Source organism: Strix aluco, chromosome 6 (genome assembly GCF_031877795.1).
Source record: "Strix aluco isolate bStrAlu1 chromosome 6, bStrAlu1.hap1, whole genome shotgun sequence".
In the NCBI taxonomy this organism is placed as follows: Eukaryota; Metazoa; Chordata; class Aves; order Strigiformes; family Strigidae; genus Strix; species Strix aluco.
In genome coordinates this window covers 27,067,530-27,081,584 of record NC_133936.1, presented here as the reverse complement: position 1 = coordinate 27,081,584, position 14,055 = coordinate 27,067,530, and the positions used below count along the sequence as shown (strand labels likewise).

The 14,055-nt window shown below is 37.7% G+C and overlaps 1 protein-coding gene across 6 annotated transcripts in view; it reads left to right on the top strand.

Annotated features, from left to right (window-relative positions):
- The window catches only part of ZNF385B (zinc finger protein 385B), a 172,804-nt gene that overhangs the window by 87,533 nt on the left and 71,216 nt on the right, over positions 1-14,055 (top strand). Inside the window, exon 2 of one of the 6 annotated variants that reach the window (XM_074829266.1) lies at positions 5,130-5,258. The exons of the other annotated variants lie outside the window; for them this stretch is intronic. The gene's annotated coding sequence lies outside the window, so the exon portion shown is untranslated. The remainder of the gene's footprint in view (positions 1-5,129; positions 5,259-14,055) is intronic. 6 annotated transcript variants of the gene reach the window in all.

Here is a 14,055-nt window from a genome sequence, read left to right as displayed (position 1 = left end):
AGGCTAGTGGAATTAATCTAATGAACAAGAGCATATGTGAGAATAGAAATAGGCTTAGCAGTCCGCAAAATCTGGTCTTTGTCCAATTTAAATGAAAGATAAGTAAAATCTTGGGGGGGGAGAGGGAGGGCATTTTTATTTTGGTTCTGCATCTTTAGTGCAAAGGAGCCCATGGGGAGTGACGTGCAGTTTCTGATTAAGTAGAACTCCAGCTATAGAACAGAATCAGTCAGCATTTCACTAAGCATACTCAATAGTAAAGGCTATACTTTAAGATCAGCAATGTTAGAGACTGCATGATTACTCAGTGGCTCTGTGCTCTTTAAATTTTAAAATTATGGTAATTATCACATTTAAAATAAATTTTATAAGTTTTAATATTAAAAATACAAATGAAACATAAGTGAAACTGATACTGAAACATGTGAAAATAGGCTGCAGTCACTAATTTCATTATTTTCTGATATTTCTTTAGAAGTCCTAAACTATTAGCTTTCCTGCCTTTCCCGTGGGATGGTCTCCTTTTGCTTTATTGCATAGGTTGTTTTGGATATTGGTTTTTCCAATATTAAGCCTTGGGAATACCATTCATTTACTCCATCCCATCATTTCTAATTATGCCCCAGTGTATCAAACTAAGGGACATTCTTTGCTTACAGTATTTATGCCTCAAACATTTGTGGTGCAGTGAGGGTACAGATACTAATTTCCTTTTAAATTAGTCAAGTAATAGCAGTAAGAATGGTGTTCTATGGTTGCATTTAAGGGTCTTAATAACCTCATTACAATATTTATTTCAAAATTGTCAATATCTAGTCAGCTAGATAAGATACCTTTTGAACAGTGCTTTCCCTGTAGTGGAGTTAGTCTGTGGTTCCTGTCCTGGTCACCACATTCATAAAGGTGATACTCAGTATTCTACTATTTGGTTATTGCTGTTTCTCTGTGTGCAGCAACCTTGGAGTTACTTTTAGTGGCATGCTCTGTGTGTATGCGGTGCTTTGAAACATTCATTAGATTACATGAAGGGTCTTTAAGCCAAATGCTCACTTCTAGCAGCTGTAAATGGTATCAGTTTACTGTTTTAGCTCTCTGCTCTTGGGACATTAAGAACAGTTTCATTTTACTTTTTGAGTCCCTGTTCAAGTTTGGCCATTGAGAAATAGAATCAGATAATGAAAGGGAAGGGATCCTATTACAGCTTAATAATAGTAAAACAAATAAGCAAACAAAAACAACTAAACCTGTTTTCTTCCTCTTCAGGAATGCAATTAAATTAAAACTAAAGACTTACTATACTGTAGTGATACTTAAGAAGCTAGTAATAGTCTTTAACATTTCAGAGATACATTACTGGGATCTGAGTAGCTCTTTGAGTTAAAAGAAATGAGCAGCTTTTGTGGACTGGGAGGGTGAGCTGATTACAGAGGAAACGAACCACAGAACATGGTAAAACTTTCTAATACTTGGTCTAAATAGGAATGATTCATCTAGATACATTTAACATGCTGTGTCCGTAAACTTAGGGATTTATTTTGCCCACAGTTGGAGGGCTAGTTGTAAGATTTGGGAAATCTTCTGTTACAGCTGTTTGAGAAGTACTTTAAGATGTAGTTATGCAAGTCTAACAAAAATTATGATCTTAGCACTGTCTTTGCTTTTAAAAATTAAACAAAGGGAAGACTTCTGCTTGAAAGAGAGGAATTGCTTCTTGTAAATGCAAATATCAGGGCTTGAAATCCTAGACCCTTAAAGCAAGGAAAGTGTAAGAAATTTTAAGAAGCATAACAGTTTCTACAAAGTCAGTATTTTATATCCTATTGTGAGTCATTCAGTACTTAAAAATTATGTAACACTGTCAATTACAAATACAAATCCAGGGGGAATTTTAAGACCTTTCATCAGAATTTTAAAACCCTGATACCCTAAGTATTAATTTCCTAACGAAACATGAATATAAATAATGAAGTACCTGATACTGACCTCTGAGAAAATACTCAAACTCGTATTAAATTGCATCTGGAATGATTGTTCACACCACAAGAAACAAAAGGATAAATGATGTACTTACTGGAAGGGCAGCAAGGTTTCTTAAGCTGTTACAAGGACATTGCATAGTAGCTGTAACAGCTTTGCTGTGTTCTACCCAGAGCTCCTTGCTCTGAGCAGCAATGCAGCTTCTCTCTGACAAACTTCTCAGGGGAAATGCTTCCTGCATCTGCGCCTTCACACCGAGGAATCCCTCATCTCACTGACTAAGGTGCAGCAAGGAAGCTAATAGCAAGATAACAGTTAAGTCTGTGCTTTTTATGTTTATTGCTAGAAGTTGCTAGATCATCTATGCATGTGTTTGCCAGTTTCTGCATTATTCTTCGTTTTCATAATTTGATTGGATCCCTTCTAAAACTATATGTTTGACCTCTATTTACTCTTAAATGCATTTCGTCCTTTGCGCTTGAGTAGTCTGAGTACCCTACTCCTTCACCCCCCAGTTTATCCAGATATTGTCCTTCTTTATTTAAGATATTATTAATACATTAAGATATCTTAATATTTAAGATATTGAGGCATTAATTTTCTTTTTTTAATCTAGTTGTCATGTGAAAGAAAGACTAATACTTTGAGGAAGTTACATGTGTGGGTTTTTATCAGGTGCCCTTAAATAAATTAAGCCAGACTTCACATAGATGCTAGTACAGTGTCTCTCGCAAGGAATTTGTGTGAATAGCTATTAAGCTTTTAATGCACACACTTTCATATTCCTCATAATTTCTGAATATATGTTAATCTTCAAATACAACTTGAGCTGGAAGTTATCAGTTTCTTGCTTTATTTGAGTTCCATCTGGAATTTTTTCATTGACCAATCTTTTCCAAAAGTCTTACCCCTATAAAATGGTCTTTCCATATAACCTTTTAAATTGAAGCCTTTTATTTCCTGCTCCATCACATATTTCTTTAAATTGTGTTTCAGAGAAGATTTTTCTCTCCCATGGTGGGAGCAATTCCAAACATATCTGACAAAAATGACATTGGGACAGCTGAGTCTGCCATTCAGCTGTTTTCCTTTTCCCTTTGAGTTTTACCTAGTTTCATGGTACGTGGACTTCTTTCCCTTCCATTCAGGCTTGACTGTGAGGGCACAAGGATCAGAAACTTCATTTTGTTAGCAGATTTATCTTCTCCCTTCATCCCTCACTTTTAGAGAAATGTGGAATTGGGCTTGGCAACCTGCCAGAAGTGATGTGCCAAACTGCATTTTTCTGTCTGTAGCTGGAGACCAACGTGTTGGCTCAGACTTGTCAGAAACTGGCAGCTGCTGCAGTGTTGGTGGGGTGATGCCCAAGTCCTAGCTCTCCGCTGGCCCTGACGGACACTCTTCCAAAGTGGGGGTTGTGTGCTGTTGCCGGGCATCCCTGTCACAGGCTGTTGATGCCTCTAAATAAGATGTGGTAAGAGGAGAGCACTGTCTCTTTTTGGAATGAGTTCCTGTCTTGCTGGCCATCTGCCCAGTTGACTTGCTTAAACTGTGAAATCTCTCTGTGATTGGACAAGTCTAGAGCAGGACCTGCTGAGACAAAACTGAGCTTGGAATAATGCAACTCCTGAGAGTGGGCAATGAGCTTATTTTAAATACTGTCTTGCCCTCTTTTTGATGAAGTTGCTCTTACCTTTTCACTCCTTCTCTTTGTTGTTGTGATCATTTGCATCATGTCGCTTAGACCTTAGGATTGCAGATGAGTGCTGTCTGAGATGCTGAAATAAATAACTAATAAAAACTTTTCATAATTGTCTCTCCTCTTTTCCCTCAAATAATAGAAAAATATTTGCTCAAAAGAACAAAAAATTAGTGTTCTTTCAGAATTTTATTTCCACTTTAGGCACCTTTGCTATAGATCAGAGAATTTGTAAAACCAGGATCAATCTGTGTGTTTAATTTCAGCTTATCAATAGAATGTTCTCACTCAGCTGGAAACTTCCAAGCTAGAGGAACAGACCTCCACTGTCACAGCCTGCCTGTTCTTTCATATATTAACATTTAATATTTTTGCTTCTGTGAGCTCCAAAGTCAATTCAAGGCTTCTTAGCAAAAGCAGATTTTGTCCAACGTGAGTAAAAGATCATAATCCTCAGTGTGAAGTGTTCTTTTTGAAGTGTCACAAAGTGCATTTTGGCACAGAGGCTGGGTTCTTGAAATGTGTAGGTTCGCAAGATGCTTTTGTAGAGGTAAAAGGAGCTGCAAGTGGGATGTCAGGGTTGTGGGCAGCAAAGACAGGGAGGGAAGAGAATTCAGTGACTGGAAGAGGGCATGCAGGAGTCTTTCAGCAGAGAGATCTGGTAAGGAGGAGAAAGAATCATCTTTACCTCAGTCGTCTTTATCGCCTACCACATTTTTGTGTTGCTGGAGTATTTCCCCCTGACTGTATTACCCTGCACCTCATGGGAACAGGCAAGTCAGGGTCTGCTCATGGAGCAGGAAATTGCGGGACTAAAGCTGCTCCTACTGCTGGGGACGATCAGGCAGCAACTCCTGGGAATAGGGTTTGTGTTCTTGCTGCCATTGAGGTGGTAGGAGAAGGACAGTAGAGTCAAGTGGAGGGTGAGGGAAGGCTCTTGTGTAGGAAAATATTCCTTCAGCTGTCCCTGACAGCTGCTTACTTTGCCTACTGGTTAGCTTTGCAGGACAAGATTCTGCCTTATTGCATTTTTGTCTCTGATCCACTGTACCAAAGCGGGGATAATCTGCTATTTGCAATTATTAGAAATTCTCTGACTCACCAACAACAGGATTTAAGATAGAAAAGTCTTTAGGTGATACTCATTTTGATCCCATGTGTTCTGCCCACTCAGGAGCAGGAGCTGCGGTGAGATGGAAGGAATTAAACATCTAGGACGGGAATCTGAAAGGTGCCAAGTATGCCAGGGCTGAGCGCCCTCAATTCCCATCAGTGGCAAGTTATACTGTAATGTGAGTTAATGGATTATGAGCAGAGAGCAGTGGGATTCAGCTGTTAGTCTGAGCTTCTACACATACTCTGTGTAGGAAGGGTTGTGCTAGAAAAAAAGCAGATCTGTATGGCTAGAGGAAAAAATTCAAGGAGAAGATCCTTGATTTTTTTTTTTTCCTAGTTCGTGTTGTATTTTTGTGGATGGAGCAGCACTTTACCTGAGTTGATGAGGAAGATGAAGCATGGAACTTCCTTATTCCTTCCCATTTTGAGGTTATTTGAACCTAGAGGCATATGGAGGGAAAATAAGGTAAGCATCTTGGTGCATCGGCTGTTGTATCCTTCAGAATATGGGGCTGGAGGCAACTTCTGCTGAGCTGATCTCTTGTGCCACAGCAGGGAGACAGTCTCCTCTGCTTCTGTTCGTTACCAGTAGAACTAGGGTGAGCAGGAGGTAACACACAAAAAAAAAAAATAAAGTCTTTTTTTTGTCTTTGTCTTTTTTTTTTTTTTTTTTTTGAGTGAGCCTTTGATTCAAAAGTTACTATTTATAACAACTTTCATTAAATCCTGAGACTCCATACTGGCAAGTAGCATCCTATTACTAAAGAATAAGCATTTCTCAAGCATTAAAATTGCTGTTCAGCTGTTCTTTTGTCTCCATGGCAACTTTAAGCGTAACAACAAAGCAGTAGGTGATGTTGTCAGCCAAAAAATCTGTAACGCTCAAGTGAATGTTGATAGCAACAAAATGGATGCCAGTGTAGGGTCACTTACAGCCTGTAATAGATACTGCACCTATGGCTGAAGTATTGCATGTGACATTTTAAAGCAGAAAACATACCAGGAAAAGTAAAGTTTATGCAAGTAACAGTTTTTATAAATTATACATGAGGTAGTGTTTTAAAATTTATCAGTAAACTGTGGTTTACCTTCTCTAATGGAATGACTTGTATGAAAAATGAAGAGCTCCTTGTATGTACAATACATGCCGCCTGGAGAGGAGCTCAGTCTTTCTTCTCAATTTCTTGATGGAACAGAGAACAATTGCTACTTTGGAAAAGTAGGGTCGGTTCTTAAAGGGGATAAAAGTTAAAGTTCTCATCTAGCTTTAGTGTTGATCTGAGAAATGAAGCATGTTAAAAAAGGCAATGCTTTTGTTACAAATAATAATAAAAGGGGTTTGGGAGGAATTATCATCAGTTTTTGATCTTAACCCCATGGTGCTGGGGGCTTGGATATCTTACTGACATGTAAAATTGAAAATCATTCATGGGGAAAAAGCCTTGAGAAAATCAGACTGAACACTGCTGAGACTAGTGCTGGAAACCAGCTATGAGAGGAGAACAATTTCAAAAAAGGATGCTTAATGTTAAAGTGGGGTGAATAGGAATTAAAGTAGTTTTTATGTAGTTGAGATATACTAAATTAGGAAATCTATTTTTAAACAAAAGTAGCGACAGATGAGTTAATGAAAATAAAACTATATTATTTTAAATAATGTGTCCGATATTTAACAAATCTCTTTGAACTCTTGGTGCTGGATGTACTGTGAGAATTTTGCCTCTTAATATGTATGTATGCATGCTGTCAGTGCAGTGTGTACCAAGACATCTTTTGGAAGCTTAAATTAGCTGTACTTGAGTGCTACTTTCCTCAGTCAATGTATCATGTTAGTGCTCTGTATTTTGTAAAGGTGTCACCTCATTTCTTGAATCCAGGGTTCCTGATTGTTTGAACCGTCTATTATCAAAGAAGACTTTTCTACTCTATGAGAAAGATGGAGGATGGAGATTGCAACCAGTTGTTCTTTGGTCTGACTTGACAGCATCACACAAACCCTCTTTTAATGCAGCAAACAGAACAGCTTCATTCACTGACAACAGCACGAGATACCATCTGATGTCTGTTTTAGACTTCAGAGAACTGGACAGATACTCATGTGGTCCTCGGTTACTCATGACTCCAGTTACACCTGTTTGTGTCACTCCTAAGTGAAGACAACATTAGTGCATTTTCTTGAATTTGTTTTATTCAAATAAGTTAGCCTGTTTACACTAAGAAACATGTCCAACTCTTGGTGAAAGCTCGATTTCTGTATTTGTTTTAATTTGTCTCAGATACAAAAGCTTTCTGAGCAGCCTTTTGGTTTTGAAAGTCCATAGGTAAACCCAAAGCATACATGTAATTCAAAATAACACATTTTTGAAGCTGCTAGTTATTAGACTTTTAAAAAACTCTTAACTGAACTGAAACTCTGACCTTACATAGGCCTTGACTGTTGTGTGACAACTTAAACCTTAAGCTGAGATCTTATAGCAATTATTCATTTGTTTGCTTACAGCTGCTTCTGCTGTACAGTTTGAGACCAGATGTGCTTAAGGGAGTGATGTGGTCACTGCTGTGATTAGCATTGGAACTGCAGGTTTCAAAGGAGAGCACTGTTACAAGCTCTTTATTACCTGGTGTTAACAGCTCCATAACTTTCTCATGAAAAGTTTGGGATTACTTTGAATGAACTAATGGGGTTTTTTTGTCTTGGCTATTTTCTCTTACGTATTTTTAAAGCCTATACGAACAGGTACCCTTCAAATTATGCACCACTTCAGGAAGTTGCCTTTGTAGTCAGAACTGATGCAGACTCTCTGCAAGGGATCTCTTCCAGATAAGTGTCTGAACTTATTTTGTGTTAAGCTGCAATGGTGGAAAGTGGAATGGTCTACAGGAGCAGGCTCTTGGGACAGCAAAGCACTCTGGATGGGGTGGGGATGGGAGCTTGAGGCAGGGGCTTGTGCTTTGCTGTGAGAGCTACCAACAGTACACACATGGTGCTGAGGAGAGATACCAATCAGATGGGGAAGGATGTAAGTCATCTTGCATATTCTTACTAATTCTGCCATCGGCTCATTGGTGTGGTGTCAGGGCAAGCAACTAAGAAAACTGGACATCCTTGACTGTCACCTGAAAGGCATTGCAAGGGAATTCACAAATGTAAAGATTTTTGTCATTTTTACTTTTAACATGTGGAGGGTAGACATGAGGGTAAAAGAGTTGCCACCTACTCATTCATTTGTCAGATACATTAAACTACCTGTAAAGCAGTAAAAGAAAAGAGAATGGTGGGAATCTAAATGAGAGTGAAATAAACTTGGGCAAATGTGCTTGATGAGTTTAAGTGGTATGGGTCAATGGAAGTGTGGGACAGTAGTTGTCAGGTCGCTTAATAAAATTCATTTTATTTTCATGAGAGACAGGATAACAGCAGTACTTGAGACTGACAGGCTCCTTTTCACAGAGCGGTTATAACATAAGTAGTGGAGGGTTCTCTGTACCTGTTTGCTCTCCTGAGAAGGACAGTTACGTATGTAATAGTGCCAAATGTGACTGTACATCAGTCATAGGAGGAACTGAAGACCACCAGGTAACTCCAGGCCGGCCTCAAGCTGAGCAGTGCCCACTTAAGTCAGTATCCCATCAAGCTCGATTCTGTACCTTGTCTTACAGTGAAATTTTATATCTCATTTCAGTCCTCTTCCCTTTGCTTTAATCTTTTGGGGAGCATTTCCCTTCTGATGTGTGTGTTAAATCTCACTGATTCCCTAAGTTGCTCAACCTACAAGCAAAGCTATTATTGCCCCTAAGTCCAGGCCTATAAGCTCTTCTGAAAACAAAGTTGCATACGGTTCTTTTTTGCTGTGGTTTATCACCAATGACAATTTTTTTTTTTGCAAGACAAATATTTGTTTATACTTTTGTAACTGTAACTTTTCCAGTGTAAGCAAAACTTTGAGCAGTGGGATTTCAGACCTTCAGGGAAAGATGGACCATATGTCTCTATTGTTCTCAGTGGTATTACACAGAACAGATCTTTTGACATCTAGTCACTATTGAAGGATGAACTTTGAAATGCCTAAGTTGTTGTTATAACTCCTTCAATTAGTCTTCATAACAACTATAATCTGCCTGATTATTTTCCTCTATATTTTCTCTTAAGTAATTAAAGTTTCAGACTATGAGCAAGATCTTAACACTTGTCATTATTTGCTATTTACTCTGCAAATATCACATAATCTTGCCGACCCTTCTTTTAAATGTGAGACACATTAGGGATTTTTGTAGTTTGTAGTGAATACCTCTTTACAGTTCACTAAGATCTGTTTCAAAGATGTGATTTTTTTTTTTTTGAGCTACACATGTGCACAGAAAATGCACAAAATTCCATGGAGCCAGTAGCAGTCTCTTTTTTTTTTTTTTCATCTCCTGCCAGCTTTTCACTTATCTTTACTTCTTTTCCCCTCTGTTCTGAGTGCTATCTATAGTAAAGCGATTTTCAAATATTGTGGAGATTGACACTGTAGATTTAAGGTAGAATTCTTGTTTTATTTTGTGTAGATGGATTGAATGACTTGAGATTGTCTAGGCCTGCTTTCTGTGGTTCAGTGATGAACTTTTAATCAAAATGCTTTGATGTGTCTAGTAATAATGGCTGAAAGTTGCCGTCACTCTAGAAAAAGTAAGTATAAATTCTTTGATAGATATCTTGCTTTGTTGCAACTTGCACAAATCCTAATATCCCTAAATGAAAGCTGTTTCTGCTTTTCACTGATTCAGATCATGGTGCTTTGTATGCAAGCAAGTTGTTATGGTAGGTGTGAGGGACGTGGCAACTAGCAGCTGTGCTTGGAGTGTTTCATCATGAACTTTGCTAGAAATGCATTATGGAAAATTAACATTTAAAATCAGATACAACTTATATTTAGGAATAAAATTATAAATCTTGTATTTATTGCAAAGATAAGCAATGCTGCTCTTGACTATGACGCATGTTTGTCCTTAATACGAAAATAAAAGTGTTCCATGAACAAAAGTTCCCAGTTTCATTACAGCTGTGGAACTTTCCATTTCATGTGCAGTGGTAGCATGACTCTGTACAAGTTGCTTTGACAAAAATAGTATTTATATAAAGTGGAAAATTCCACTTGCAGAGTGAGAGGGAATCTTAGCAACCTTCTTTTCCCAGAATTTGCAACTGCTGCTGTATTGAGAGCTACTGAAATGTTCAATTGTCAACAACCAGATTTCACAGAAGCGTACATGTGAAAAGTTTTTCTGCGTACTTGTCCACAGGAATAGGTCCATAATTCCTGTCAGAGTGATTCTGTTAGTGTTTATATTCTCTGCATTTCAAATGCAAAAAAAAATGCAAGTACCATAGGAAAATAAAAATGCAAATTTCAAACAGAAATAAGTGCTCTTGTCTTTTATTAAGCTAAAGCTTTTTATTTCTCTATACAAATAAATACAGAGATATTTCTATATATTTCCATGTTATGATGTTAAGCTTTTGACAACCCTATTTGTGGAGGAGGGACCCACTTCTGTGCTGTAGAATGGTGACATCATTGATGTTAGCTTGTAGAGTATGTTTGTGCTTTTGTTTGCTTCTGTTAAATTTTGTTTTATTGATCTCTTAACCAAAACTCGTGATAAAACTATTTCTGAAAGACATAGCCTCCTCGAAATCAAGCAAGGCCATGTTTGTACTTCATAAAAGTTTGACACTGGCTATAAATACCTTATTGCAATTTGTCTTTAATGACTGCAATCATGGTACCCATTGCGGGTCATCTAATCCTCGCCTTGTCAATGTGGAATTGCTTCTCTTATACCTATAACACCATTTTATTCAGTCTTGATACAACTGCATGTGTGGCTGAGTTTCCCAGATTCTCTTGGGAGATTATTTCCACAGTCTGGTTCAGCTCAAAAAGGCTGCCACCGTGAACATTAAATATCACTCAGAATAATCTTGGTGTCAAGAAGCTTTCCCTGATGTTCAGACTTGTTTTTCTCAGTTATATCCGTTTATTTCAGTTCTCTCTGTTCTTCAAAACTTTCAGCATTCTTTACTTCAGAAGCCCTTCAAATACCCTGTCCCCTCTCTTGCCTCTGCATCTGTCGTGTATTGTTCCTAGGGTGTCCATATTTAACTTTTTGTATTTTCTGGACTTCCCAGAGCTTGCTTCTCATATTGCTTTGCCTCAGTCTCTTTTCAATTTGTAAATCCTTTCCAAGTTAAAAGGTACTGCTGCTCAACACAATAAGCTTTATCAGACAGGGACTGATAAGTCCTTGCTTCATGTAAGGGATACATTGATACTTTGAGCTTTGTCCCTCATACTGTGGCCAGGTTATTAGGCTTCGTGCATGACGATTTTATGCAGAAGAAGGAACTTGGCTTTTTTGTGCTACTCTGGCAGGTCAATCTGTCACTCTTGCAACTCAAATAGTATTTGCAAACACATTAAACGATTTCACTATTTATACCTTTTTTCATATTTCTCGTTGCGTGACCAAGGTCATCTTTAAAAAACTTTTCAGACAGAATGTCCAGATACTTTTATTTTCTGTAGTTTTTGTCTAAGTCTTATTTTAATTCTGCACCCCTGCCTGATGGATTGATTTATCAATCTATAATCTATACCTAGCCCAACATACGAAAATCAGGTGGTCTTAGATTGATTTACAGATTTTTTCCAATTTGTTTAAATATGCACATATAGAAATACTGGGCAAGGCTCATCTTGTCCAAACCTCTGTTCTTGTAGGCATAGAGGTTTACAATCTCAAAACTAGTTAAAAGTTTTCTAATTCTTACCACACTGGAATCTATTATGATTTCTTCTTATTCTCATCTTAATTCATTTTTCCCATCCTTCATCATGGATACCAGGAATTAAATACTGTGCTGCAGGCGAGATCTCATGCCATTGGATGACTACTCAGTTTGTGTTGGAGATGTATTTCCTCTCTTTTTTTCATGTAGAATGATGACTCTTCTGGAGTTCATTGTTGCAAACAATGTTGTTAAATCTGGGAAAAAGAAAATGTTTATGGCTGTTTTCTGTTTTGGCTCCAGTGTTGCCTAAAGACATACCTATCTTTTTTTTTTTTTTAAATTGAGGTATCACTCATGGTATTCTATTCAAATGTGCATTCCATAAAGCATGTAAAATATGTGACATACATTTCTGTTCTTCTGTAACAGAAAAGACATCTGAGGATTAAATTTCACTTTTCACTCATTTTTTTGTGTAACTTTCAGAAGTGTTTAATAGAAGATGTTTGAAGTTCATTTCCTGGGTAAAAGGTGTTGTAGAAACCTGAATTTCTGTGTTGGCTGGAAGTTGTAAGATAAAAACTGTCTTTGCAAAACATGTGGTGAAATGGACCTTAAATTAATAAACCTCAACCCTAATACATCACATCTTTAAAGCATGGATTTAGAATACTTTATATATTTTTCTCTTTAGTGTAAACATTCTGCTACTGGCAAATGGACTTTTGTCTTTCATGTTTTATTCTCCACTCTTGCTACACTTTTTTAAATACGTACGGAATTCTTTACTTTGGAAGCAGCTAAGGTCATCATATATCTTCCCGATCAAAGTGCATAAGAGCAAGTTAATGGTAAGTTCAGTTGCCTGTCCTCCTCCTGTGCTGGCGGGCATATACTATAGTTATGGACAAGTTTCACCCAGACTCTAACATCAAATACTTCCAGAGAATGATTTTGAAAATTCTGGAAAAACAACACAAATTCCAAGGGTGTAGGTACTGCCAGTGCAGGTGGAGGGAGATAGCTTATGCTATCTGTTGTAGGTGACCATGTTAAAATGGGGGCTCCTTCTGTGGGTGACTGAACTGCAGCTGCAAAATGCAAGTTCAGAGCTGCCTACTCAATCACCTGCTTAAGGAACTTCAGCTCTTGAATTAGGGACTTTGGTTAGAGTCCTTAGGTTTTACAACAGTGAGTATATTTTGGAGTATTGTTTCACTCTGAAAGGCTGTATCTATTGCAGAAATATATGGCATATTTTAAACCCATTCTAAAATGCATGCTTAACTGTGAAACCATGACTGGTGTATCCGCAGGAACGTGTAAGCCTTGACCTTAACGAATGAGCCAGCCTTTCATCCCTGTTTTTGCAAACTTCTCTTGCCAAATTTAGCATGCTACTGTAGCAAGTATTTATGCGAGGAGATGTTATGATTCAGGACATTTGCACAGAAATGGAGAGAAAGTTTCAATGTGTAGCCCAGAATATGTGAATAGGTAGAGTGAGTAAGCTGTGATCCTCTCCCTGGACTGCAAGTCATTCTGTGAAATATATCTGTCTGTTCCAGGAGGCAGGCTGAAGCCTGTATGCTGCTTAGATCTGTCTTTAAACTAACATTTAGGATACTAAATACCAAGTTGCTTCATAATAGAAATAACAACAGAATAGCCATCTTGCCTGATTTTTAAGTTTTGCAGCAAAATGCTACTAGATCGTAGTACACCAAACAACCAGTAGTGAAAGTAATTTTGAGAAGGGGATTAAGTGGATTTTTAAAATACCCTTATCAGGATATTTCTTTTATCAAGCATACTGTAAGGGTTTGGAAGTTCTTTTAAAGAGACCCTAATTAGAGCACAACTGCAACCTATCCCATAGCAGAGGAAAGATAGGAAGTGTGACAAGGATAATTTGAGTAAACTATAAAGTCTGTATGGACTTGGGCACAGACTGTATGTACAGGTAGGAAATGGAAAGTAGTTTAAATTACTAAGGATGATGAAGAAAGAGTAACATGAATGAGTAGGACAAAATTAGAAAATAAAATGAGACTGAAGTAAGCATCAAACTTCAAGAAATCTTCCTAAAAGTGCATTTACAATACTTACAAAATACCAAAGAGAAAGGTGGATTCCTATTCTGTGAGTGTCAGAGGAAGCCAAGAAGTTTGCGTTGCATGGTGCCATTTTTGCGTTATTTTTCATTAGATGAATTGTGTTAATGTGACAGTCACCAACATAAATAACAAAAACCTGTAAGAAAGGTCAGAGTGTCTTGATGAACTAGAATCTTCAAAACACTGGTTCTGACAAACACAACGCAAGGATACTTGCACAGATGGAAATATCAGAGCTGTTACCACTTCTGAAGAGAAGACAAAGTCCCAGAGCAGTAGGAAAACAGGAGCTGAGTAATAACCAATGCAGCGCATAAGCAGGAATCACTATTCTGAGAATGCAGGAAAGGATTGCTGTGTATCACAAGCTG